General features: G+C 45.2%; 1 protein-coding gene across 4 annotated transcripts in view; it reads left to right on the top strand.

Moving 5' to 3' along the window:
* LOC120945452 (activating transcription factor 7 interacting protein) overlaps positions 1 to 25,871 on the top strand; it is a 278,332-nt gene that overhangs the window by 13,819 nt on the left and 238,642 nt on the right. The window contains exon 1 of one of the 4 annotated variants that reach the window (XM_040359611.1): positions 14,809 to 14,969. The exons of the other annotated variants lie outside the window; for them this stretch is intronic. The gene's annotated coding sequence lies outside the window, so the exon portion shown is untranslated. Of the gene's footprint in view, positions 1 to 14,808; positions 14,970 to 25,871 lie in introns of those variants that run through there. 4 annotated transcript variants of the gene reach the window in all.

Raw genomic sequence — 25,871 nt, 5'->3', positions numbered from 1 at the left:
ATCACCAAGGAAGCACCAGGAGTCGGAATTCTCCAGAGGTGAACAAGATTTTAACATGGGCAGAAACTCGTATTCCTTGCATTTCTGCGATCTCCATCCCAGGAGTGGAGAATTGGCAAGTGGATTACCTGAGCTGCCAGCAATTGTTGCCGGGGCAATGGTCTTTCCACCCCTGACATTTTTCAGAATATATGCCAGAAATGGGGAACCCCGGATGTAGACCTGTTCACTTCCAGGTTCAACAGGAAATTAGACAGTTTTTGTATCAAGGACAGTAGATCCTCTATCCTACAGAACAGATGCACTTATGATTCTCTGGGTTCAGTTTTCCCTGGTCTATGCATTCCCTCCAGTTCCGCTCTTAGACTTTGCAAGATCGAAGAAGGAATACCAGTTCTCTTTGTGGCCCTGAATTGGCCCAGAGGTTCCTGGTACACAAAGATCGTAAGGATGGCGATGGATTCTTCCACTTCCAAGACCTGTTATCACAAGGTCCAGTGTTCCATCCTTCCTTACAAAAGCTAAATTTGACGGCCTGGCTGTTGAAATGTACATACTGAAGAAACGGGGCCTCTCGGGTCCAGTTCTTTCCACTCTAATGCTAGGAAGCCTGCCTCCAGGCTCATTTATTATAGCACCTGGAAGGTATATGTTTTCTGGTGTGAATCAAGAGGGTGGCCTTCTGTTAATTGGGGGTAGCTATGAAACTAGCCCTGAGTACCTTAAGGGTCAAATCTCAGCTCTATCAATTTTCTTTCAGAGACCTTTGGCATCTCATTCCCTAGTCGGGGCATTCATTCAGGGAGTGTTGTGGGTAAATCCACCAGTCAAACCTCCCTTGTGCCCCTGTAATTTGAATCTAGTTGTGTCAGGCCTGCAGAAGCAGCCCTTTGAACCTATTCGTCATATTCCATTGATTGTCAAGTCGGAAGTTGGCTTTTTTGGTTGCTATCTACTCTGCTAGGAGATTTTTCTGAACTACCAGCTCTTTCCTGTAAAGAGCCTTATTTAGTTTGTCACAAAGACAAAATTGTATTACGGCCCCAACCTACTTTTCTTCCTAAAGTGGTCTCGCTGTTCCATTTAAATGAAGATATGGTTTTTGCCTTCCTTTCTTCCTGAACCACAGTCAGTGGGGGAAAAATTATTGCACTCTCAGTCTAGATGTTGTGAGAGCAATAAAGGTTTATCTGCAAGCAAACTGCTCAGATATGTAAAACTGATGTTTTTTTGTTTATCCTGCCAGATGGTCCCAAAAAGGGCCAGGCAGCATTGAAATCGACCCATTTTATAAATGGATTTGACAAGTGATTGTTCAAACTTATGGTTTAAGGAATACAATTCCTTTTTTTCCAGTTTAAGGCGCACTCGATCAGGGCGATAAGTGCTTCATGGGCAGTGCATCAGGTTTCAATGGCTCAGATCTGTAAAGCCCTGTACACACGATCCGAAAATCGTCCGACAAATGCCGCTTTCGTAACGATCGTACGATAATCAGATCGTTGGTACAGAGCTTTCCGAGAGCCGATCAGGACAGTTCATCTGAGATTCGGACATGCACAGAATTTTTTTTTTCGTACGATGCCAAATCGTATGATATTACAGCTGTCCGAAATATCATATCATTTTATTATTATGCCGTACGAGAATTTTCGTGACTTTAGTAAACTCATCAGAGTCGACGTGAGATTAGCATACAAAAAAAGTGGACGATCATTCGTTCGAAAATCGGATCGTGCGTACCAGGCATAAAGCTGCAGCTTGGTCTTCAGTCCATACATTTACCAAATTCTACCCTAATAGATGTCAGAGGACATGAGGATGCCGCCTTCAGGTGTAGTGTGCTGCAGGCAGCGGTTAAGGGCCTCTTGTCCAATGGTGGTCTGTTTGATGTGTCTCCCTCCCCTCATATTGAGCATTGCTCTGGGACGTACCACTATGTAATGACTTAGACTCTGTCCTGTGGTGTACAATAAAGAAAATGGGGAGTTTTAATAAACGCTTACCTGTAAAATCCTATTCTGTGTCCATTAATGTACTCCAAGAGGTCCCGCCCCTCTTTCTGGATTGCGTATTGCTTTGCTACAAAACTGAGGTACTTCCATTATGGGAGGAGTTATATAGAGGGGAGCCTGTCTTCATTGGTTGTGCCAGTGTCCAATCACCTTTGGTGAACTATACATCCCACTATGTAATGACTTGGACTCTGTCACATGGTGTAATCAAAGAAAAGGATTTTACAGGTAAGCTGTTTTTAAATCCTATTTTTTTTTTTTCAGGTGGAAAGTGTATCGATCATCCCATATCTGGACGATTTTCTGATCTTTGCCCGAGACAGAGGCCCTTATCTGGGATCTGCAGTTGGTCTTGCAGACATTTCAGAAACTGGGGGTGGAAAGTCAATCAACAGTCTTGTCTGGTGCCCTCCCAGAGCATTCTTTTTCTGGGTTATCTAATGGTGGTCATCAACCCTGTCTTCAGGGCCCACTAACAGGCCAGGTTTGCAAGATAACTGAAATGCATCACAGGTAATATAATTTGATGCTCAGTGATTGCAGTAAATCTAGTCTGCATCTCCCCAAGGCAATACATAAAACCTGGTCTGTTAGTGGTCCCTGAGGACAGGGTTGATGACCACTGATCTAATACTGTTGCCCAGAAGATTTTTCTTCCAGAGGAGAACATTTTGAAACTTCTCTCCGCGCAGGCCGCTCCTCAAATTTCAGGGAACTACTAGCTGTGGGGGAAAGCTCTTTTGGCTCTTCAAGAGAGGGTCTGTTCAAAGAAACCTATTGGTTTTCTCAGACAATGCCACAACGGTGGTGTACCTGAACAAGCAAGGGGGCACTCGTTCAGAGTCACTTCGAACTCTGACACAGCAGATTCTGTCCTGGGGTAGTCCACACCAGGGGATCAGTCCATCAGCGTATTCTCTATCTGAGCAGAGTGAGCGTCGGTTCCAGCTGTTGGGAGCTGCATCAAGGCACGTTCTGGGAAATTGTGCCAAGATGGGGTCTTCCTACAGTGGATCTTTTTGCCTCCAGTCTCAACAGAAAACTGCCAGTGTTCTCACTGGAGAGAGAGAGACGGGGTCCTTGGACAGATGCTCTCTCCTTCCTGTGGGATTTCACTCTGGCCTACGCCTTCCCTTCTTTTTTCCTCTTACCTCCTGGTAGTTCAGAAAATTATTTGGGATCGGGCAGAAGTGGGTCCGATTGCCCCCTGGTGGCCCAGGAGGAGTTGGGTTTTCCTCTCTGAAGGCCCTCTCTGTTGATCTTCCCTGGCCCCCTACCAGATCGGAAGGATCCACTCCATCAGGGGCCAGTGTTGCATCCAACCCCTTAGACCTTCCATTTGACGGCCTGGAGGCTGAGCGGCGCATCTTGCAGTTGAGAGGGTGTTTAGAGAAAGTTATTCGAACTATCCTGGACAGCCACAAGTTGGTCACAAGGAGAATCTATGGGAAAGTTTGGAAAACATTTATTCCCTGGCAAAGGAAATCCGGATTAGATTCTTTCCACTCCCTGTATATTTGATTTTGTGCACAAAGAAATAGAAAGGACCATCTGTCGGCACCCTTGGGGTTCAGGTTGCAGCCCGGTCTGTGTTTTCAGACAAGAGACTAGCGGAAGATCATTTAGTCAGGAGGTTCCTTTCAGCCAGATCTAGACATGCTCCCAGGGTCGTCAAACATGTGCCTCATTGGGATCTGTCATTAGTGTTAAATGCTCGAACAACGGCTCCTTTTGAGCCTTTGCACAAGGCTTCCCTGAAATTTCCTTCCTTTTGGCTATTATGTCAGGGAGAAGGCTTTCTGATCTGCAGTCCTCTTCCTGTAAAGACCCCTTCCTGAGGATTCTAGAGCAGTGGTCATCAACCCTGTCCTGCAGGGCCCACTAACAGGCCAGGTTTTATTTATTACCTTGGGGAGATGCAGTGTAGAATACTGCAATCACTGAGGAGCAAATGATATCAGCTGTGATGTATTTCAGTTATCTTGCAAACCTGGCCTGTTAGTGGGCCCTGCAGGACAAGGTTGATGACCACTGCTCTAGAGGACAGGGTATTGATTAGGCCTGAGTATCTAACTTTCATAGGTCCCAGGGAGTAGTCCGGCCTAGTTTCTCTACCTCTCCCAGGAATGCGGAGGAAAGATTTAGTCTTCTAGACGTAAAGAGATGTCTTCTGCTTTACCTAGAGAAATCCAGTGGGTTTTGGAGTTCCTCACAGCTGTTAGTATTGTTCAGTGGCCCCAGGAAGGGGTCCAAAGCGTCTTAAAAGCTCTATTGCTAGGTGGATTAGGGAAGCTATTTGTGAAGCATACAAAGCGTCAGGTTGTATCCCTCCTAGAATTTTAGGGCTCCTTCAATGAGATCCATGGCTATGTCATTGGCAGAAAGAGCGGGGGCATCATGGGAAGTAATTTCTAAAGCTGCCGTCTGGTCCTCTCATGTATTTGTCAAACATGGCATTCAGATGCTTTCCAGGTAGGACCTCCTTTTGTAGGAAAGTGCTTCAGTCTGTTGTCCCTCCCTAAGGTATAGAATCTCAAGTAGCTGTCCTGGAAGGTGAGTGGGGGAAAACCCCTGTTAGACTTGCGGTAACAGTATTTCCGGGAACCTTTAAGGACAGCGTCTTTATTCCCACCCTATTCTACTTTCACCTGGTGGTGGTGTTTTTTTATGTTTCTATGTTTTTTTTTTTTTTTTTTTCTCCTCTGCCGAGTGCAATTTGGTGGAGGTTTGTTTGCTTGATCTTTCTCAACAACTGAGGGTCGAAGGAAAGGGAGGGGCCTTTTAAATTGTATCTGATTTTGTGTTTCCTGTCGAGGCTGTCAAAAAAATCTAGTGTCAATCATCTTTGACTCTGCCTACACATGTCATGTTCAATAAAGACTTGGCCATAAAACAGTTTACATTTTTTATTTTTTAATAATTTGAATTTATCTTCTGACATGTTTTTTTTTTTAGTCATGTGACTAGCACAGCACCAATCACGGCTGGCCAGACACTCGTGCTGTATACTAAAGGGTTTAAAGCGGGGTTCCAACCACAATTAGCATTTTTTTAAATGTATGTCCTTTCATCATGCGTTTTTATGATATAAATCCGGTCACTTACAACTTTTCAATCCGCCGCCGCTCCGCATAGTTATTCAAAAAAGATAGTTTATAAACTGTCCACACCGTTGTCATTTTGCTTGTGGGCATTGTGAAGCCCACAAGCACTTCTTGGATGGGGAGTTATTATGGGATAGCGCACTGCATCCTGGGAAATGACACATTTCCCAGGAGCATTAGCGTGCTGAGGAGCTGAGGGAGATGTCAGAATCTTAGGTGATTCCGAAGGCAGATTTTGTGGGACCGCATAGCAACAGGCATTTCCAGGTGAGTAAATTTTTTTTTTTTTTTCTTTTTTAGGTCTAATGAGCACAATGAGAAAACATTTTTGGCATGGAAACTCCACTTTAATACTCTGTATTGTGTAAAGTCTGTTTTATCCTGTATGCATAGTTCCTCCCTAACACAAGCAGAGTATCTGCCCTGCACATGCTCGGTTGTCTTTTCATGCTGTAGAGCACATTTACTTGTCAATATCATGTAACCTGGCTAGCTCTGATCAACATCACACATATGAGCATGTATAAAGGCTGCAGTGGGAATCTCCTCCTTTCTGAACTCTCAGCACTGGAGAAACTGGTTTATTATGTAACATGGTATACAGGTCATCCAAAAAGGTATATAGTGGCAGTAATTTAATGTAAAAAGATGTTTTTTAAGCTGTAGGCAGATGGAATTATTTTCTCTTTCAATACATTTTTATTGAGAATAAGAATAAGGTTACAGCTGTTACAAAATATGTCAGAAATAATAATAGCCCTAATGGGCGATGCATACCATTTTGCAAACAGATTAAATTAGAACGAAAATGATGAGAGCCAATATTGAAGAGGTAAAACAAAATTTAAACCGGTCTGGCTCGCAATCTGAAAGGGGATAACTGGGGGGGGGGCTCACAAATTTGTACATCAACTGCACCCTATAAAAAAGGACAGGACCCAAGGGGAGTCCGGAACCAACTCTCCCGGCACCCCATATGGGATCATACTGTGCCAAGAGCGAGGTCCCCGATCCCCGACCCCCTGCCCCACACCCCACACCCAAACTGCTTATACTAATGTATACTAATGTATATTAAATGTTAAGAACACACCAACCGACAGATAGTAAGAGAGGTAAAGAGAGAAGGGGATAAAGGAGAAAAAGAAGAGCGGGGATAAGGGAAGGAGGGAATGCTTAGTGCCTATCTCCCAATAAAAATCCGGTCAAACGTGTGCTGGTTCAGGGGTAAGGGGGATACCAACAAACAGCCCAAGGAGTCCAAACCTCATGAAACTTCGTAACGGAGTCAGTCAGTATGCTGGATAATTTTTCTTGAATCATGATCCATGAGATTTTCTTTTTAACAATTGAAATGAGCGGCTTGGGCTGTTTCCAGGATTTGGCAATGGCTATTTTGGAGCCAAGTAATATAAAGTGGATCAGCTTCTGAGTAGACCTAGGAAGCGAGGGAATGAGGGCATTCAATAAGGCTACGTCGGGTCCTTGGAGTCCGAAATCCGCTCACTCTGTAAATCATATTGAAGACTAATCTCCAGAATGAGCGGATCCTAGGGCGTTCCCACCAGATGTGGGCCATGGTACCCCGAAGCTGACAACCCCTAAAGCAGAGGGGATCGGCATCAGAAAACATGGCAGCCAATCTGGAGGGAGTGAGGTACCATCTGGTAATGACTTTAACATTTGCCTCCACCAAGGAGACATTCTAAATGCCCCTGAATGATCTGGAGACACCCTTGTGCCAAGACTCCAAGCTAATGCTTCTCTGAAAATCAGATTCCCAAGCCTTCATATAAGATATTTTATCAATTGGGTGAGTGAGGGCCGAGTAGATCACTGAAATGCCTCCCCCGCGCCCCATGGCTTCAATAAGCATTCCCAGTATTGATATTCGTTTTTTATTATTTTTATTCCGTACGTTTTTTGGCTCTGCGTAACTTCTGCATACTTTCAGCTATTGAGACCATTCAACTATTAAAATGTCCGTCTCGTTCAGCTAACAAAGGGACTTCAAGTTTTTTTTGTACTATTTTTACTTTTTAAAATATTAAGCTTTTAGACACTTTTTTTAACATTGAAGTCAATGAGAACATCCTTTTTCCCTTTGAAATCACATGCCCTGCCAAAAGTTTCAGCTCCTTCATACTTTCACTTACAGACACCAAACAAACTTTAAAGCGGTCACAAAATATTCAGGTATCCGGCTATGACTTTTCAGATTGATATCTTTTACGGTTTTTGTGAAAACGCAATTTACGTTTAGCGATTTTTTTCAGAAAATGTAATCGGTTATAATGTAATCCTATGGAAGGGATTTAGAGTGTGTCATGTGACCTTTAGAGTGGAGATGATTGAAAAAAAAAGTTATCTTTAAAAAAAGGGGAAACAAATTGCTCTCACGCCCACAAGATCTACTTGTCATACACAATTTATATATCAAAACGTAGGTATGTTTGTCTGGTTTCAGGCAATGTTATCAGTTTTGTGATACATATTTTATTTTTAGTTCCAGGAGCTTCTAAAGGACAAGAGGGACAAATAAACTCTCATTGACACTCATGTTAAAAAGACTTTAAAATGTTTCTGCAAAACACACAGACGCTTTTTTCTAAATCGCTGACATGCCCACATTTTTAAGTTTATCAACATAAATTTTATACTGATTTGTTCACAAAAGCCTTGTGTTTCAAACGTTGAAGTCGCTGTATCGATCGCATGTACGGTTGTGGATTTATTAATTTTTGTTTGAAGGCTTCAATAACTGATTTTGTGTGTGGATTCAAGCGTTTCTAATGGTATTTTGATTCCCTAAATAGCTTTCTTTACCTCAGTGCAGTCCTCCTCCCCCACCTCATGTGGAGAAAGCCTCTTGAGGGGGGAGGGGCGACCAGGCAAGTCAGGACACTCTCTATATTGCAGATAGAGAAAGGAGCTGTGTGATATTAGGCTTTATAAGTACTGAAGGAACACTGCTTGTATGTCCTAAAGATACTGTAGTGGTTATGGTGAATGGCTTTGGTGCGGGCTCAGCAATTCAGCATTCCCACTCGCATTTTCCTCAGGAAATGCATTGTCTAGTTCTTAATTTTAATTTTATTCCGTACGTTTTTTGCCTCTGCGTAACTTCTGCATACTTTCAGCTATTGAGACCATTCAACTTTTTTAAAATGTTCATCTCGTTCAGCCAACGATGGGACTTCAAGTTTTTTTGTACTATTTATACTTTTCTTAAAATTAAGCTTTTAGACACTTTTTTTAACATTGAAGTCAATGAGAACATGCTTTTTACCGCTTCAAAACACACGTTCTGCCAAAAGTTTCAGCTCCTTCATACTTTCACTTACAGACACCAAAAAAACTTTAAAGCGGTCACAAAATATTCAGCTATCCAAACATGACTTTTTAGATTGATATCTTTTACGGTTTTTGTGAAAACGCAATTTACGTTTAGTAATTTTTTCAGAAAATTTTATCGGTTATAATGTAATCCTATGGAGCAGGTTTAGAGTGTGTCATGTGACCTTTAGAGTGGAGATCATCCACAAAAAAAATTATCTTTAAAAAAAGGGGAAACAAATTGCTCTCACGCCCACAAGATCTACTTGTCATACACAATTTATATATCAAAACGTAGGTATTGTTGTCTGGTTTCAGGCAATGTGATCAGTTTTGTGATATGTATTTTAGTTTTAGTTCCTGGAGCTTCTAAAGGACAATAGCCTGAAATTTTCTCTCATTGACTCATGTTAAAAAAATCTAAAAAATGTTCCTGCAAAACACAGACACTCTTTTTTCTAAATCGCTGACATGGCCACATTATTAAGTTTATCAACATAAATTTCATATCGATGCGTTCACAAGGGCCGTGTCTTTCAAACGGTGAAGTCGCTGTATCGATCGCATGTACGGTTGTGGATTTATTAAGGTTTGTTTGAAAGCTTAATTCATGTATTTGGTCTGTGAATTAAAAGCATTTGTAATGGTATTTCTTTCCATAAATATCTTTCTACCTCAGTGCAATATTCCTCCTCACTGACCTGGGGGGGAGGGGAAACCTATTGAGGGGGGAGGGGCGACCAGGAAGTCAGGATACTCTCTACTTTGCAGATAGAGAAAGGAGCTGTGTGTCCTAAAGATAGTGTAGTGGTTATGGTGAATGGCTTTGGTGCGGGCTCAGCAATTCAGCTATTCAGCATTCCCACGCGCATTTTCCTCAGGAAATGCATTGTCTAGTTCATTTATGATACTCGGGGTATGCCCTCTTTTTTAGGAGTACTGTCCAGCTAGGCCAAGTCACACCACAGGCCTTGGTGGTTGGGGTCACTACATATCACGAGTTAAAACTCGGACTACAAATATGCCTTTCCTCACCGTGTATCATAATCAAGATGCAAGGCATTCTGGTGATGCACAAACTGGATTGGCCTAATCGGATGTGGTATGCTGACCTGGTAAGACTGCTGGCACTCCATGGTCTCTTCCACATTATCCAAATCTTTTGTCTCAAGGAAAGATTTGCCACTGCTTTACAAATGATGGCATTGCAGTTTTAAGCCTTGGTTTTAAAGAAGAGGGTTCTCTAAATTTGATTCTTATGATCCTAGAACAGGGCTCGACAAAATCCCAGCGCCCGGTCGCAATTGCGACAAATCGTGACCCCCGCCGTTAATTGAGGCAGCGGCTTTCCTGCCTTGTGAAGGCCCAATCTTCCTTCTGTGACTTGGCGCCATCTGGTGGTGGCCGTTGGCATTACAAGTAAAACAGCAGCTTGAATTTGTGTTTTCACTGCCATCTCCCTCCCTCTAATTAGAACCCCAAAACATTATATATATATATATATATATATATATATATATATATATATATATATATATATTTTTTATTCTAACACCCTAGAGAATAAAATGGCGATTGTTGCAATACTTTGTCACACCGTATTTGCGCAGCGGTCTTACAGGCGCACTTTTTTTGGGGGGGGGGATACACTTTTTAATTAAAAAAATAAGACAACAGTAAAGTTATCCTTCCTTTTTTTTTTTTTTTTTTTTTTTTTTTTTTTTTTTTTTTTAAATTGTGAAAGATAATGTTACGCCGAGTAAATTGATACCCAATATGTCACACTTCAAAATTGCGTCCGCTCGTGGAATGCCGCCAAACTTTTACCCTTTAAAATCTCCATAGGCGACGTTTGAAAAATTCTACAGGTTGCATGTTTTGAGTTGGAGGTCTAGAGCTAGAATTATTGCACTCGATCAAAAGATCGCGGCGATACCTCACGTGTGGTTTAAATACCGTTTACATACTCACGTATGCGTTTGCTTCTGCGCGCAAGCTTGACGGGGCGCATTTGCTGGCTCCTAACTTTTTTAGCTGGCTCATACATTCCAAGCAAATTTGTCAAACCCTGTCCTAGAAAGTCTGCCACGAGATCTGTCATCAATGTGAAAGGCACATTGTTTGCTTTGTCGATATTGTGACTTCCACCACAGGAGTTTCTCTGCGTTTGGCTCTCAGCACTATAACTATTTTGCATTCAGACACTAGTGGTCCTTTCACATGGGCTTTACTTTTAGGTCTGTCTGTCCTTCTTCTTTTTTTTTTTTTTTTTCTCTCTCAAGCGGACCTAATTGGACCTTGCAGTTTTCCTCTTTGGAGTGGCAGATGTCAGCGGACGCGCATCTGCCACTATCCGATACTGCCCGCAGAAACAAGATGGATGGTGGTCCTATTTTCGATCCGTTTGACGGATCGGATGGAAAAGACACAAGTTGTAGAAACATTTCAAGGATGGTCAGTGGAAACAGGATGCACCCGAGTTTAATTTTGAATGTCATGACAAAGGCTGTGAATACTTGTGTACATGTTTTCAAACCTTCTTTCATATTGTCATGTGGTATTTGTAGAATTTTGAGGATTTTTTATTTTAGAATAAGGCTGTAACACAGTGGTCTCAAAGTACCGGCCCGCTGGCCATTTGCGGCCCGGTTATAAATGGCCTGCAGGCAGGGCGGAGGGTGCCGCGGAAGTGTGGGGGAGTAGATTTCCTTCACATGCAGAGTAGCGCAGGAAGCGTCTGTCATAAGATCACTTCTGCCTCACGCTGCGGCTGCTCCCCACACCCCCCCCTCTTATCGTCCATCCCCATTTGCTTGTGATATCACCTGGATTGGACGAGAAGAGGGGGGGGGGCGCGGTGAGCGTGAGACAGAAGTGAAGTTATGACAGACGCTTCCTGCGCTACTCTGCATGTGAAGAAAAAAGACAAGTAAATGCTGACCTGTGCCCCCATGTACCCTGATGTGCCTTAATGTACCCGGATTGTGCCCTCATGTTCCCCATGTGGCTGATGTGCCGCATATACCCTGATGTACCCGGCTCTGTACCCTGTGCTCTGATGTGCCGGGCTCTGTACCCTGATGTGTGCTGTGCCCTAATGTGCTGGGCTCTGTGACCTGATGTGCTGTGCCCTGATGGTGAGTGGTCATCGTGTAGTGGTCAGGGTTAATAATGCATCCACTGACACCAGTGCTGGTGGTAATAATGCGGTCGCTGACACCAGTGCTGGGGGTTAATAATGTGTTCGCTGACACCAGTACTGTTGTTTTTTTTTCGAAGTTTGAAAGTTTGCATGCGGCCCCCCATGGGATATGAAAACTTGTCTTGTGGCCCTCAGGTAATTTGAGTTTGAGACCCCTGCTGTAACATAACAAAATTGTGGAAAAAGTGAAGCGCTGTGATTACTTTTCGGATGCACTGTATATGAAAGATGGCAGTTTGTGCTAGAGGTCGACCGATATGGGTTTTTCTCTGGCCGATGCCGATATTTAGAAATCGGGGCGGCCGATATATGATGCCGATTTCTTTTTTTTTTTGGTGGCACTAATTGGCACTGAAAGGTGGCACTAGCAGAAGGCACTGATTGGCAGGTGGCACTTATTGGCACTGGCAGGTTGCACTGGATGGCAGATGGCACTGATTGGCACGTGGACCTGGCAAGTGGCACTAATTGGCACTGGATTGCAATAGTTGGCACTGGCAGATGACACTGGTTGGCATTGGCAGGTGGCACTGATGGCTTTAAATGGCACTGGATGAAATGTGGCACTAATTGGCACTGGCAGGTGGCACTGGTATTGGCACTGGCAGGTGGCATTGGCAGATGGCAAGTGGCACTAATTGGCACTGGCAGGTGGCACTGGTGCAAAAAAAGTGTGACCCCCTCTCCCTCCAGTATAGACACCCCCCTCCTCAGTACAGACCACCCCCCCCCTGTAGTACAGACACCAGAGAGTGGTGTGTGTCCCACAAACGCGGGCCCCTCCTCCTCTGGGTGTAAACAAAGAGGAGGGCCGCCGCGCTGGGTGTACCAAGATGGCCGTGGCTCCGGAGCTAGGCTGAAGCCGCGTCCTTTCCCGATGCTGCCACGGTCACAGCATCAGGAAAGGCCGTGGCACCGGTAGCGCCCATGTTAAATATCGGCCTAATTTGGATAAAAATCGGCCGATTTCTCAAACTGACAAATATCGGCCTGCCGATATATCGGTCGACCTCTAGTTTGTGCCAAACATGACTACTGTTAGTGTGGTCAAACTGATTACATTTTAAGAAAATTCATACCGGCTGTAAAGCATGGTGGTGGCAATGGTATAGTTTTGAGGACTGGCATGTTGAACCCAGTTTTCAACTCGGTCATGCAACACCACCCAAATATTTTTCTTTTTTGAGACCAAGCTTTCTTTTCTGCCTTTTATACAGAAAAAAAGCGACTTCCTTTTGTATCCACTTTAAAATGTTGTATACTGTTTATAGATTTAACAACTTGCTTACTGGGCACATACCCGCCTCCTTTCTAACTGGGGGAAGGGACCGATCTGTGTCCCTATGTACAAGGGACACAGCAGCAGTCTCCTCTCTCCATGACGTGGATCTGTGTGTTTACACACACAGATCCACATCCTTGTCTGTGTAACCGCCGATCGCGGGTGCCTGGCGGACATCGCGGCCGCCAAGCACGCGCATCGGCATCTCAGTGATGCCGCCGGTGCTCGCGCTCCCCCAGTGATTGGTGCCCGTATATAGACGGCCTCCCGGCAATTGGGATCCACACTGCAGCCGTACAAAGTCGTACAGCCGGCAGCAAATGGTTAAACCAAAGCGTATTTTGCCAAAAAGGCAAAAATAAAATAAGTGCGTAAATTTAGTCTGTGCGAAGGTTGGTATAAATCTGTGTTTCTCAACTCCAGTCCTCAAGGCGCGCCAACAGGTCGTGTTTTCAGGATTTACCTCAGATGAAACAGCTGTGATTACTAAGGCAGAGAAACTGATCAAATCACCTGTGCAAAATAATGGAAAGCCTGAAAACATGACTTGTTGGGGGGCGCCTTAAGGACTGCAGTTGAGAAACGCTGGTCTACACACTATGGTGTTCTGTATATTGGAAATGTTATCTTGCATAATAATGTTCTGAATACCTCAGGCCAGCGATGGGCATTGCATGCATGACATGGGTCTAAAGTGTCCCTATTATGAGTTCTAGTTCAACTTTTAGCCCATGATATATTACTAGTGACTGATTGCAATGGATGTACCGTATGTCCATCTGCAGCCTTATAAGTGGCCATCTGCACCTTGCCCGACATTGCAGCATTATGTATTTTTAAATTTTAGCGCCTCAGCCGAGCTATACAGAGCCGGATTTCCTGTGTATTCGGCTTCTCTCGGCGGGAGAGGGCGTGACTGCGAGCCGAGCGTAGCCTAGCGGAGTACACAGTACGATCGGCTCGTCTGTCTGCGGCGCTTACGATTGGCTCATCTCCGTATATTTTGGCGGTGCTCAAAACAGCGGGTATCGGCGTATAACACACCCACGATTTTCCCCTGATTTTAAGGGGAAAAAAGTGCCAGAACAATACTACCTGTGCATCCTTCAGTGCACAGAGACCGCTAAGCTTGAAAGGGCACATAAGAGAAATACTGAAATTTTATTAAAGCGGTTGTAAACCCGTGTGTATAGATAGATATATATAAAAAATTTTTTTTTTTTTTTACACACCTGCAAGGCAAAAGCCATAATGAGCTAGTATGCACCGCATATTGGCTCATTATGAAATACTTACCTCGGAACGAGGTGTAGGGAACTTACCTGGTCCACGCCGAGCGTGTCTTCCAGGTATCGCCGCTTCCTTGGCTGGAGCGGCGATGATGTCACTCTGCGCATGCGCGTGGGAGATTTAATTCCGGCATCCTTCAGCCGAGGATCCCACCTGCGAATGCGCCGCTGCAATCAGCGGCGCATTGCGAGGGGAATATCTCCTAAACCGTACAGGTTTAGGAGATATTCTTTATACCTACAGGTAAGCCTTATTATAGGCTTACCTGTAGGCAAAAGTAAAAAATGTGGGTTTACAACCACTTTAAGTATGCAGTTGGGGAATTCTGTCGCCTGTCTTTATATTTAAAATTATCTGTTGCTAACAATAGGCTTTGTCTTTGATGCAGTGAATATTTGTAAATACATGTGTATAGCTTAAAAAAAAAAAAAAAAAAAAAATCTCAAATTTAAAAAGCTGCAAACCATTCTTTCAATTTTCACACCCTGATCAAAATCTTGGATATTTTTTTCCCCCTGTCTTATTGTTACTAGGCAGATTTTTTCCATCCCCCTCCTCCTTTGTGCAGTCAGCTCTCTACTGTGGCTGTTGATTGGTCTGCATAATGTCGGCTCAAAAACCAATAGTAGGCTCTATGCAAATTCAACATTCGTTCAGCGTTGACATCACACAGGCTGTTGGTTATTTGCCGGGAGAGCTGATCTTTGACGGCACCATGGCTGCAGGGGGCTCCCTTTCTGGTATGTTTTTTGCCTTTTTTGAATGTTCTAACCTTTTGATCTTAACGCAGGAAACACATTTTTAAGGTATAAGTTTTAATTTTAAAATCCATTTCTTTAGCTTGAGATAAAATGAGACCTGCTTAGACTATTTTAAAAGGCCAATAATATAAGTATTTTATATGTATATAAAATGTGAATGTATAGGTTTAAAACGTTTACTAAAGTGCAAAAAAAGGAATGTTTGGCTTTATTTTTTAGTAAGCAGGCTTTTTACCTATCCTGTCTGTAGGCCTTGGCACATCCTACAGTAGGGAAATATTAGCCATGCACTTGGAACTTTGAGGCTTCATTTCCACTGACGTTTTTACAGCCACCTTTCTGAGCGTTTTTTACAGCTTAAAAACGCCTGTCCATGTTGTTCTATGGCATCATGCCCACATAGGCGTTTTTGCGCTGCAAATGGCATAGGCGTTTTTGAGCTGTAAAAAAAACGCGGGACCAGGGCGTTCTGAAGTTCCAGAGTAGAGAGTAGAGCTGTAAAAACGCCAGACGTTAAACGCTCAAAAACGCAACGGTAGCTCAAAAAAAAAAAATTCAAATAAATAAATAAACATGGACAGGCGTTTTTAAGCTGTAAAAAAGGCTAAAGAAAGTGGCTGTAAAAATTTGGGCGCTCAAGTTTTTCTGTATTTTGGTCTCAATGGAGAAAATTTGTTTTTAAAAATCTGGCTCCAAGTTGGAAGTAGGGTAATTCCTTACATGACCTGTTGGGACAATCTGTTTAACCACTTACTGGGCACATATACCCCCCTCCTGCCCAGGTGAAATTTCAGCTTCCGGCACTGCGTCGCTTTAACTGACAATTGCGCAGTCGTGCGACGTGGCTCCCAAACAAAATTGGCCTTTTTTTCCCCCACAAGTAGAGCATTCTTTTGGTGGTATTTGATCACCTGTGTTTTTTATTTTTTGCGCTATAAACAAAAAAGAGCAAAGATTTTGAAAAAAAATACAACATTTTTTACTTGTTGCTATAATAGCCCAATTTTTTTTAAAAAAACATTTTTTTCTCAGTCTAGGCCAATACGTATTCTACATATTTTTGGTAAAACCAAAAAAGAAATCGCAATAAGCGACTGGTTTGCGCAAAAGTTATAGTGCCTACAAAATAAGGGACAGAATAAATTTTTTTTTTTACTAGTAATGGCGATCTGCTTTTTTTTTTTTTTTTTTTTTTTTATTGGGACTGCGACATTATGGTGGACATATCGGACACTTTTGATACATTTTTGGCACCATTCATTTATACTGCGATCAGTGCTATAAATATGCACTAATTACTGTATAAATGTGACTGGCAGGGAAGGGGTTAACACTAGGGTGAGGAAGGGGTTAAATGTGTACCCTGCATAGTGTTTCTAACTGTGGGGGAAGGAGACTGACTGAGGGGGGGTGTCCGATCTGTGTCCCTATGTACAAGGGACACAGATCGGTCTCTCTCCCTAACAGGACATGGATCTGTGTGTTTACACACACAGATCCACGTCCTTGTCTGTGTAACCGCCGATTTGCGGGTATGGGGCGGACATCGCGGCCGCCAGGCAAGCGCATCGGCATCTCAGTGATGCGGCGGGCGCCCGCCGCCGTTGGCGGTGCTCGGGCTCCCACAGTGGCTGGAGGCCGTATATAGACGGCCTCCCGGCAATTGGCATCCACACTGCGGCCGTGTAAAGTCGTATGGCCGCCAGGAAGTGGTTAAAGTGAGGGGAACTCTCCCTCCAAGTATGTTTACGCTGGAACATGGGTCGATTTATTCATCAACTTAACCACTTGACCACCAGGCACGTAAACCCACTTAAAGCGGGAGTTCACCCATAAAACAATTTTTACCCTTGGACTGATGCTCATTTTGTCTAGGGGAATCGGCTAGTTTTAAAATCGAAGCTGTCCTTACCGTTGTAGAGAGCGATCTTCTCTGCCGCTTCCTGGTATGGTCTTTGGGACTGGGCGTTCCTATTTTGATTGACAGTCTTCCGACGGTCGCATCCATCGCGTCACGAGTAGCCGAACGTAGGCGTGGCTCTATACGGCACCTGCGCACCGACGTTCGGCTACTTTTGGAAAATCGTGACGCGATAGATGCGACCGTCGTAAGCCTGTCAATCAAGAAGGAACGCCCAGTGCCGAGGACCATACCCGGAAGCGGCGAAGATGTATCTCTAAAACGGTAAGTACTGCTTTGTTTTTTAAAAAAACTAGCCGATTCCCCTAGACAAAATGAGCATGAATCTAATCTTAAATTTTTTTTGGAGGGGGAACTACCGCTTTAACCACTTCCAAACCGCTGTACGTCTTTATACGGCCTAACTTTAAAGATGGATATCTCGGTAACGGCAGCAGCTGCTGCCACAACCGAGGTATCCATCTTTAGTGTCAGTGGTTCTGTTAACGATAACGGCGGTCTCCGCGGCAGATTCGCCGCGAGATCGCCGTTATCTCTCCCGCGCCCTCCGCCGCTTACCGGAGCCGTCGGTAGCGGCGGAGGAGATCGGGTGCGTTCGGCTGCTGACTGGGGACGAGACTGAAGGAAGAATCTCCTTCGCCCGTCCCCATAGCTCTGCGTCAGTCCCCATTTTTTTTTTTTTTGGTCATTTGAAAAAATGACAGTTTCTTTTTTTTTCTTTTTTTTTTTTTTTGCATTTTAGTCTAAATATGAGATCTGAGGTCTTTTTGACCCCAGATCTCATATTTAAGAGGACCTGTCATGCTTGTTTCTATTACAAGGGATGTTAACATTCCTTGTAATAGGAATAAAAGTGATCATTTTTTTTTTTCCAGTGTAAAAAATAATAAAATAAGAAAAACATTTTTTTTTTAAAGCGCCCCGTCCCGACGAGCTCGTGCGCAGAAGCGAACGCATACGCGAGTAGCGCCCGCATATGAAAACTGTTCAAACGACACAAGTGAGGTATCGCAGCGATCGTTGGAGCGAGAGCAATAATTATAGCCCTAGACCTATTCTGTAACTCAAATGCAACCTATAGAATTTTTTAAACGTCGCCTATCAAGATTTTTAAGGGTAAAAGTTTGACGCCATGCCACGAGCGGGCGCAATTTGTAAGCGTGACATGTTGGGTACCATTTTACTCGGCGTAACATTCTTTCACAATATATAAAAAAATTGGGCCAAATTTATTGCTGTCTTATTTTTAATTCAAAAAAGTGATTTTTTTTTTTTTTCCAAAAAAAGTGCGCTTGTAGGACCGCTGCGCAAATATGGTGTGACAAAGTATTGCAATGATCGCCATTTTATTCTCTAGGGTATTAGAAAAAAATAAATATATAATGTTTGTGGGTTTTAAGTAATTTTCTAGCAAAAAAAAAAGTAGAGAAGTGGTTAATAACCAGACTTTCGGTGCTCTCACAATTTGAATGACAATTACTTAGTCATACAACATTGTACCGAAATGAAATTTTCGTCCCTTTTTTCTTTTTTTTTCACACAAATAGAGCTTTCTCTTGGTGGTATTTAATAACCGTTGGGTTTTCTATTTTTTGCGCTATAAGGGAAAAAAGACTGAAAATTCTGTAAAAAAAAATGAATTTTTCTTTGCTTCTGTAATAAAATTTAGCAAATTTAGTATTTTTTTTTCTTCATTATTTTGCATAATGTGAAAGATGAAGTTATACGCCGAGTAAATCGATACCCAACATGTCACCCTTCAAAATTGCACACGCTCGTGGAATGGCGCCAAACTTCGCTACTTGAAAATCCCCATAGGCGACGTTGCAGGGTATGGTGGGGTGTTGCAGGGTATGGTGGGGTGTTGCAGGGTATGGTGGGGTGTTGCAGGGTATGGTGGGGTGTTGCACAGTATTGTTATGGGGCAGGGATGGATGGCTGGATCTGTGACTGCATTTGTCACAGATCCAGCCCACAGCACTCATGCTGCATCCGCTCTCTCCCCTCTCCTCTCACACTGTACCGTTCGGTACAGAGAGGGGAGGGAGTAACCGGCAATATCACATGACGCCGGTTTGTTTACAAGTGATCGCTCAGTCATTGAATGGAGCGATCACGTGGTAAACCGCCGCTATCAGCAGCGATTTACCGTGATGCGCCGGGTCCGGAGGTCACAGACATTCCTGTGTGCGCGCCCGATTCTGGGAGGACGTCCTCCCAGAGTTTAGGAACCGCCTTGTAGACGTCTTTCGTCTATAGGGCGGTGATTAAGTGGTTCAAGGGGTTGTAAAGGTTTATTTTTTTTCTCCCTAAAATAGCTTCCTTTTACCTTGGTGCAGTCCTCCTTCACTTACCTCATCCTTAGATTTTGCTTTTAAATGTCCTTATAAATTCTTACTTCCTGTTCTTCTCTCTGTAACTCCACACAGTAATGCAAGGCTTTCTCCCTGGTGTGCAGAAAGCCTCTTGAGGGGGGAGGGGGCAAGCAGGAGTGTCAGGACCACTAACACACAGCTCCTTTCTCTATCTGCAAAGTGGTGCGTGTCCTGACACTCCTGCTCGCCCCCTTCCCCCTCAAGAGGCTTTCTCCACACCAGGGAGAAAGCCTTGCATTACTGTGTGTAGTTAGACAGAACAGGAAGTGAGGATTTCTTTGGAAGAAAAAGACATTTAAAAGCAAAATCGAAGGATAAGGTAAGTGAAGGAGGACTGCACTAAGGTAAAGGAAGCCATTTAGGGAATTTATTTTTATTTATTTTTTAACCTTAACAACCCCTTTTAAGTGTTACTAAACCCAGGACCCTGCTATATCTGGTCCCCCACAGAACATCGAAATGCAATTATTTTAGTAAATATAAACCTGCTAAATCAGGGGTTGACAAATTTGCTTGGAATCTAGGAGCCAGCTAAAAAAGTTAGGAGCCAGAAAACGCGCCCCGTCCCGACGAGCTTGCGCGCAGAAGCGAACACATACGTGAGCAGCGCCCGCATATGTAAACGGTGTTCAAACCACACAAGTGAGGTATCACCGCGATTGTTAGAGCGAGAGCAATAATTCTAGCCCTAGACCTCCTCTGTAACTCAAAACATGCAACCTGTAGATTTTTTTAAACGTCGCCTATGAAGATTTGTCGGCATTCCACGAGCGGACTCAATTTTGAAGCGTGACATGTTGGGTATGAATTTACTCGGCGTAACATTATCTTTCATAATATTAAAAAAAAATGGGGATAACTTTACTGTTTTATTTTTTAATTAAAAAAAGTGTATTTCTCTTATCGTCCATGGACGGACACAGCTCCTTAAATCTTGACAAGTGGGTTATGTTCCCTGTTTACAGGAGAGGACTAGGCAGAAACATGTTAAATAGTTAAATACATGTTACATTAACAGAGTTGAACAGCCCCACCCAGGGGGCGGTCCCTCCAGACATAACCCTCCTCACTGCAGCATGCAGCCTCAGTTTCGTTCTGCCTAGCAAAGGAAGACGTATGGCTCCCTTTGGGCCCAGCGCCCTGAGGAGAAATTTTATTTTATTTTATTAAAAAGCCCTGTGATGAGCACAGATGTTTATGATTATACTTCAGCAGACGCTGACTGATTGTTGACACCTGTAACGGTTTTGCTTTTTATGCTGTATCTGTGTCTTATCCTTATATAATAAAGCCCTAGGAGGCTTTTCCTGTTTAAACACAGGTCCCTGCAGAAGTTACCTCAAGGTTCTTTTCCTCACAGGCAGCGCTGGGCAGTCTCCTCCTGAGGGAGTCCCCTGGTTACCCCTGGTCAGCGCAGCAAGTGGGTGAGAGGCCCTGAATAGGGCTCTAGGAGCTTTTGTCTACTTGTATGGACAGGTGTGCATATTATAATACACACTATGTAAATATTGGAGTCAGTATCTGGGTCCTTCCCCACATGCTGGTGGTGGCAGCAGGTGTTAGCACCTGGGATTCCCACAGAGTTTTTATTGTTGGTCCTGGACACAGTTTGTGCCAGGGTGGGGGTGGACTGCGGGCGGGCGGTAAAAGAGTGCCCCCTTCCCCCGTTATCCCCTGGGGAATGCTCTGTTATGGAGCCATGGACCAGGTACCTAGTTAAAAAAAAAAAAAAGGCAGAATAAGGCATTTATGGGTGCGCTTTTTACTGCTGCAAGGGACTCTCCTAAGCTGCATAGTGCAGCTGGGTTTCCGCCGAGGGCTCTGTCTTTTTTGGATCACACAAATCAGACCGCTGTGTAGTTTTTTTTTTTCCTTCTGTGCCCTTCTTTGATGATTTCTGAGATGCGGAATGAGAAAAGCCGCTGAGGGCTTTTGTATTCCCTCACCGCCGGGCGGGAACCCCCGCTTGTATGGATCTGACTGATAGAAGATCCGAAGTACTGACCCGTTCCATGTTTACCATGCTGGGGTCTGGCTTGCGGGCCTATTGTGGCCACTACACTGGGGTCTCAGTCGACGCTGGCGCCATTTTTTGGGAGGTTTTTCAATTACATTGAAAACTCCCATTGGCACCCATTTTGTCGTAGCCGCGCTATGGCGCAGCTTACATTGTGCCGGCCATTTTCCTGTGGCCGCGTTCTGAACGCTCGGCGGCCATCCTGGAGTAGTCCTGACCCCTAGTGCTGTATACAACTCAGAGTGAGCATTTTGCACCAGACAGTGGAGGAGCACCGACTCTCTCCTGAGGTTATTAGCCTGGCGGACCAGCTGGTCCAGGGCCCCATATAGGTCTGTGATGCTTCATTGAATGCTGCGCCCTTGTTATCCAGGGTGTCTGTTTCAGAATGGTTTTATGCACACGGTGGTGTAGTGCTTAACTCCATTACTTGGCAGCAAAAGAGTCATTGGTTCGAATCCTCACACTGACGCCATTCTGCCTGGAGCTTGCATTGTCGCTCCCTGTGTCTGCGTGGGTTTCCTCCGTGTACTCCGGTTTCCTCCAAAGACATGTGTGTGCATACACCTACATAATATACATACACACTATGTGTGTGTATTATTTAGGGGCAACCCTCCCAGGCCGTCAAAGGCCCAGCTGGGGGACTAATCTGTCCCTGGGTGCATAAGCCGATCACGCCGGCACCCAAATCCTGCCAATGTATATAGTCTTCCCTCCCTGTCTCTAGGTGGGAGGGGCGGCTTGCAGGTTCACAATTCAGTGAAACCTCCCTGCTCTCTCCCACTAGTGGGTCTGCGAGGTGGTCTCTTCGGAGTACTAGATGGGGTTTCCTCCTGTCCACAGAACAAAGTTCTGTCCTTGTGTCTTCCTCTCCCGGCCCGTCGGTCTGCCTTGGGCAGTGTGGGATTTGCTAAGCTGCGAGGTAATTTTACCTTTCCTGCAGGACGAGAGTTTTGGGGTTTTCTATGGGCCTCAGGCCCTAAATACCTTTGAACGTCGGGTAGTTCCGCATGGAATCCATTTGTTCGGTGGTAGCTGCGCTTCATCCGGGGGATGTCCTGACGTCCTCGGACATCAGGGACGCATACATGCATGTCCCGTTTTGCACATGTCGGTGTTTTTTTCTGTGCTTCGTGATGAGAGAAGGGTCTCTGTCAGCCTGTGGCCCTCCCTTTTGATCTGGCGTCAGCACCATGGGTTTTCAGCTAGGAGCTCGCACTTATTTGAATTTTGTTGGGACAGCGAGGCTTTGCCTCATTGGCTACTTGGACGACTTTCTTCTGAGAGCAGCTTCTGTCTCCGACCTAGTGGATGGGTTATTCCCATTCAGACCCTCCGAAGATTCGGGTGGATGTTAAACGTTTAGGCCAGAAAGTGTAGCTCAGTGGCAGCAAGCCTGCCCTCCATGTGTGCGACCCAGGGTTCAAATCATGGGCATGCTAGGTTCCGACTCAGCGTTGGAGAATCTAGTGTTGATCCAGACTCCTCAGTGGCAAAGGTCCTTCTTCCCCTGGAGAAATTTCAGACTCTTCAGTCTGCGGTGAAGGTATTGGCATCACGCAATCGGTCTTCTCTCCGGGCGCCTGCTAGTTCGGGGTCTGTGGGTAGCCTCCTTCAAGGTAGTACTGTATGCCCAGTTCCACACCCTGGTTTTCCAGGAGAACTACTGTCCAGGTGGTAAAAATCTCTTGTCTCTGAAATCATTAGATTCCTGTGCGCCACCTAGTCAGAGTCTTTTTGAGTTGGTGACAGAGATTCCCGACTCTTCGGTCCGGGAAGTTGTTCCTTCCAGTGGTCAGTGTTTACGACGGATGCCAGCTCACGGGTTGTGAACCTGGAGGTTCACAAAACTGGGGGGTCCAGTCGGCCCTGAGTCGCTGGACTTGCGTGGACCTATGACCACACCTCCTTAAATGTGTCTGGTCTCGGTAGCTACCCAGGGTCGGGCCTGGCTAGTGCCTGGTGGGAGACCGCCTGGGAATACCAGGTGCTGTCTACTGTTCATTGTCCTACTATTTTAGGCGATCAGGCTATGCTTCTCCTTGTGGTCGACCGATCTGGTTTCAGCCGGACAACGCCACGGCCGTGGCTTCAGTCTACCATCAGGTATGCCGGCAGGCGCACTACTGGAGTCGCCAGATGCTGGACCAGGGCGACTGGTCTTTGTGCTTGGGGTGTTTCGGCTCCCTTGCAGGAGGTGAGCCTCACATGGCATGGATCTCCTGGCAGCTTGTCTCCGCCGCAAGGGTGTCAAAGTTAGTGGCCAGGTCTAGTGATCTTGTACAGACGCGTCAGTCGCGCTGGTGGCCCTGTGTTGTCTGTATCAGTGATTTTTTGCCATTCCTCCATGGTAGTTGCTTCCTCAGCCGCTCCACAGAGTGGATGCTGAGGAGATCCCAATGATTCTAATCGCTCTAGATTGACCTCGGCGTCCTTGGTACGCTGATATCGGGCGCCTGGTAGCGGAGGCACCCTGGCGATTGCCAGGGCAGGAGGTTCCTGTCTCAAGGTCCCATACTTCCTCCTGTTGTACAGTCACTGACTTGCTCAACATGGTTATTGGAAGCCAGACTTTAGGTGACCAGGGTCTGTCTGACTCGGTCATCTCAACAGGGCACCGTAGTCTTCTTCCGGAGGATCTACCGTCGCACCTCTCTTGGTGCGAAGGGATGGAGTGACGTCCACGGGCGTATTCTCGGTGTCCAGGGTCCTGCTGTTTTTAAAGCTTGGATTGGATCTAAAAATTGCTTAAAGCACCGTTTGGGGGCAGATTTCAGCCTTGACTGTGTTCTTTTAGTGGCCTTTTTGCGGCCCGTTCCCTGGTGGGTCCCCTTTTTTTGTGTGCAAGGGGTTTGTCATATACTTTCCCCTCTTGGCCCATCTCTTCCCCCATGAGTTTTGACTCTGGTGCTCTCGGTTCTTCAGGAACCTTCCTTTTGGAAACAGATTTTCTCTTGACACTATCTCAGAAGGTGGCCCCTTTAGTGGCCTTTACCTCTGTTAGAGGGGTTTCTGAGTTGGCGGTCTTGTCTTGCAAGCCGCCATGCTTGATCCCCCATAAGGATTAGGTGATGGTGCGCCCGCGGCCTTCCCTTCTTCCGACGGAGGTTTCGGCCTTTCATACTTTAGGCGTGGTACGCGCTTTGCGGGTATACCAGCCTACTACAGCTCCATTTCGGAGCTTCTGACTCTTTTGTGTCGGTGTCTGGTCCACAAAAGGGCCTGGCGGTCTCGTCGACCACCATTTCTCGGTGGATCAGGCAGGCTGTCATACAGGCCTATGCTCCTAAGGGGCGGGCCCCCCTTCCGGTCACGGCACTTTCTACCAGGGCAATTGGTGCTTCCTGGGTTTTTTATTTTTTTTTCGACATCATGCGTCGGTCTCACAGGTGTGCGAGGCGGCAATTTGCTCGTCCGTTCAGGCTTATTCCAGAATGTACATGGTTGCTGTGAGTGCATCTTATGATGTTTTTTTTTTCAGCCGCTAGTTTTTGCCGGCGGCTATTTAAAGTTGCACCTCCTCCGTTGAGGAGCTCTGCTTGTTTTGGGGTGAAGTTAAAATTGTTTTTACTGATATATTTCCCACCCCTCGTTTTTTGACACTGCTTGGGGACGTCCCACTTGTCAAGATTTAAGGAGCTGTGTCCGTCCATGGACGATAAGAGAAAATAGGATTTTTTGTACTCACCGTAAAATCCTTTTCTCTGAAGTCCATGGACGGACACAGCTCCCACCCCTCCTTTTTAGGTTTGTACTGCTTGTTACGAACTGAGGCTGCATGCTGCAGTGAGGAGGGTTGTGTCTGGAGGGACCGCCCCCTGGGTGGGGCTGTTCAACTCTGTTAATGTAACATGTATTTAACATGTTTCTGCCTAGTCCTCTCCTGTAAACAGGGAACATAACCCACTTGTCAAGATTTAAGGAGCTGTGTCCGTCCATGGACTTCAGAGAAAAGGATTTTACGGTGAGTACAAAAAATCCTATTTTTCCCCAAAAAAGTGCGCTTGTAAGACCGCTGCGCAAATACGGCATGACAGAAAGTATTGCAATGATCGCCATTTTATTCTCCAGGGTGTTGGGATAAAAAATATATATAATGTTTGGGGGTTCTAATTGGAGGGAAGAAGATGGCAGTGAAAATAGTGAAAAATTACATTAGAGTTGCTTAACTTGTAATACCAACGGCCACCACCAGATGGTGCCAGCTAACACATCTGGTGGTAACAACTTGTAATACCACCAGGCTCACCACCAGATGCCCCCCTTCCAAGCCAAGTCGCCAGGACCCTATTTCTAGTCGCCCTGGCGCCCGGGATTTGTCGAGCCCTGTGCTAAATACCTTTTATCTGAAATGTATAGCTGAAGTGACTTTTATCAGCGTCTGGTTAAAGCTTGTAGGAGGAATTTATATTCTACTGACTGAACTATGGGGCTGCAGAACCCTTGACCCTCTTGACCGTGCTGATTGGCTCTGTGATGATCACATGCTCTATCCCAGGAAAAAAAAAAAACACTGAGCATGTGCAGTGTGACCCCCAAAAGCTGGCTTATCAGGAGATGGATTG

Source organism: Rana temporaria, chromosome 7 (assembly GCF_905171775.1).
Source record: "Rana temporaria chromosome 7, aRanTem1.1, whole genome shotgun sequence".
NCBI classification, from domain to species: domain Eukaryota; kingdom Metazoa; phylum Chordata; class Amphibia; order Anura; family Ranidae; genus Rana; species Rana temporaria.
The sequence above is the reverse complement of the archived record's forward strand: the minus strand, read 5'-3'. Positions and strand labels throughout refer to the sequence as shown.